The sequence below is a fragment of the Octopus bimaculoides genome, chromosome 4 (assembly GCF_001194135.2).
Source record: "Octopus bimaculoides isolate UCB-OBI-ISO-001 chromosome 4, ASM119413v2, whole genome shotgun sequence".
NCBI classification, from domain to species: domain Eukaryota; kingdom Metazoa; phylum Mollusca; class Cephalopoda; order Octopoda; family Octopodidae; genus Octopus; species Octopus bimaculoides.
In genome coordinates, this window is record NC_068984.1 from 9,630,198 (window position 1) to 9,633,459 (window position 3,262).

Below are 3,262 nucleotides of genomic sequence, written 5' to 3' on the forward strand. Positions count from 1 at the left end.
ATAAGTGTGTGAATCTGAGAGGAGAATATGTTGAATAAAATCATAATTAACTTATCTTTCTCTATTTTGGTTGATGGAAAGCCTTGTGAGTGGATTTGGTTGATGGAAACTGAAAGAAGCTCGTAGTATATATATGTCAGAGATTTCGACTCAAAACTGAACCCAAATCTCTCAGCTCACAACTCGACCTCAGAGGAAAATGTTTCCCACGGTCAAAAGTTTAGTTTCCCAGCAAAAGACCACACATTCAAAACTAAGGAAATTCACCATAGATAATAAATGTCAAGGAAAATGTTTGGCTAAAATTAACGGCCAAAACACTTGACCTTCGACACCATAAATCAAGGGAACTTTAGCCAGACATAACTTGACTTGTCAGTGCTGTGACCACCAAATGTTATAAATAGAGAGACATTTGGTCAAGAAGTCAGTGGCTGGCACGGCCGCATACGCTACGCAAGGATGATCATCTGTCTAATTAAGACGTCCTTGACTGCTGACTACTACAACTAACCCAAGAGCACGCATCGCTACAACAACTGTTATACAAGTAAGGTTCTTTTGTACACAAACGCTTTGTCTCTTCAAGCACGCGAAAACACATAGATACACAAACAACAATTTATACATCACAAATACCACAACTGAACTTGCTTCTTGTAAACACCTTTTTTATTTATTATTGTTTACCTACTGTGATATAGCAAATGTTACCATTTTAATAAATAACTTATAATGCATCCTAAAAGCTTTGTCAACTTAATGTTCTACACCACATTCAACCAATTCTACACCTGATTATAAACAAGAGAGACATCAAAACAGTATAGTCAGCAAACACATAAGTTGAACATCGGCTTCCTCCGTGGCAGAAACCAAATACCTTATATCTGGTGAGCCCGTCGTATATGTGTGTGTGTGTGTGTGTGTGTGTGTGTGTGTGTGTGTGTGTGTGTGTGTGTGTGTGTGTGTGTGTGTGTGTGCGTGTTTGTGTGTCTGTGTTTGTCCCCCAACATAGCTTGACAACCGATGCTGGTGTGTTTACATCCCTGTTACTTAGTGGTTTGGCAAAAGGGATCGATAGAATAAGTACTAGGCTTACAAAGGATAAGCTCTGGGGTCGATTTGCTCGACTAAAGGCAGTGCTCCAGCATGGCTGCAGTCAAATGACTGAAACAAGTAAAAGAATAAAAGAATCCTGAAATATAACAATATTTGTTTCAACACACGGTTTCACATCAAGAATCTTACAAAACAAACACATAAATGGAGAGGGTGAGAGAGATATATAGATAGATAGATAGATATATAGATAGATAGAGAGGGGGGGGGGTTAATTACCAGTTACAGAACAAAACAAACCATTTGTAGCAAATATATTGTTAGTATTTATTTGCTAATTATTAAAACAAATTAATTTAACACCAGTCATTTGCATTTTCTGAGTATGAAACATTTTCAAGTAAGTCATATCATCACCATTTATTGTTATATTTGTAAATAGATGTGTGTGAAGAAAGAGCAGCGTGTTTAATAACTTTGTAATTAAAAAGAGAAGGAAAAAAGAGACAAACAGACAGACAGGAAAAGAGAGAGAGAGGAAGTACGAGAGCATGAATTATTCACAGCAATTGCCTTTGCACATCTGATAATTATGTGTGTGTCTAGTGTATAGGTGGGGAGGTGTGGTCCAGTTCTGTGTCTCTCATAAGAAGGGGAAGCCCATGAGATTTATAAACGGTACAGAGAAATTGACCTATTTGTAAAAAGTACAGACATATTTAACCCGTTAAAGGTGGCGAGCTGGCAGAAACGTTAGCATGCCGGGCGAAATGCTTAGCGGTATTTCGTCTGACGTTATGTTCTGAATTCAAATTCCGCCGAGGCCGACTTTGCTTTTCATCCTTTCAGGGTCGATAAATTAAGTACCAGTTAAGCACTGGGGCCGATGTAATCGACTTAATCCCTTTATCTGTCCTTGTTTCTCCCCTCTATGTTTAGTCCCTTGTGGGCAATATAGAAATAAGAAACGTTAGCACACTGGGTGAAATTCTTAGCAGTATTTCACCCAACGCTACGTTCTGAGTTCAAATTCCACCGAGGTCGACTTTGCTTGTTTATCCTTTCGGGGTCAATAAATTAAGTACCAGTTGCATACTGGGGTCAATCTAACTGACTGGACCCCCACCCCAAAAAATTTGGGGCTTTGTGCCCAGAGTAGAAAAGAATATTTTAGGTCCGTAAGGCGTCGAGCTGGCAGAAACGTCAGCACGCCGGGCGAAATGCTTAGCGGTATTTCGTCTGTCTTTACGTTCTGAGTTCAAATTCCACCGAGGTCGACTTTGCCTGTTCATCCTTTTGGGGTCGATGAAATAAGTACCAGTTATGCACTGGGGTTGATATAGTCGACTTAATCTGTTTGTCCCCTCTGCGTGTAGCCCCTTGTGGGCAGTAAAGAAATAAGAAATGTTAGCATGCCGGGCAAAATGCTTAGTGGTATTTTGTCTCTCTTTATGTTCTGAGTTCAAATTCTGCCGAGGTCAACTTTGCCTGTTCATCCTTTCAGGGTCAATAAATTAAGCACCAGTTGTGTACTGGGGTTGATCTCATATATTCCTAACACTAGCTTAATGATAATTAAGTTATTTTACTAAATTCTTTGTTATATTTAAAGTAATTGAAAGAAACACAGAGCATCTCATCAGATAAATTTGGTAAGAAAAGGGTTAACAAATGAGTAATTTAACCCTTTCGACACCAGCCCGACTGAAACCACCTCTGGCTCTGCAGTACAAATGTCTTGTTTCCAAAAGTTTTGAATTAAAATCTTCCACCAAACCTTAGTCACAATTTATGTTCCTAACACTAGCTTAATGATAACTAAATTATTTTACTAAATTCTTTGTTATATTTAAAGTAATTGAAAGAAACACAGGGCATCTCAACAGAAATATGGTAACGAAAGGATTAAATAAAAATGTTCTGTTAAAGAGCTGGGGACAGTCTCAGGTGGATTAGTGTGGAAAGAATTAAACTGATGGATTACTAACCTAAGGTTTATTAGTTCAAAACTGACCCATAGACATTGCCATGGGTCCTAATACTCTAAAGCCAAGTTTTCTAACTGGTAGAGTTAATCTAACTAAAAATGATTACCTCCCATATTTCACAGCTGAGTGAATTAGCAATACAATGAATATTTTTATAGTACAAAACTTGCTCCATTTTCATGTAGATTTCCATATTTCAAGAGATGTCTAAC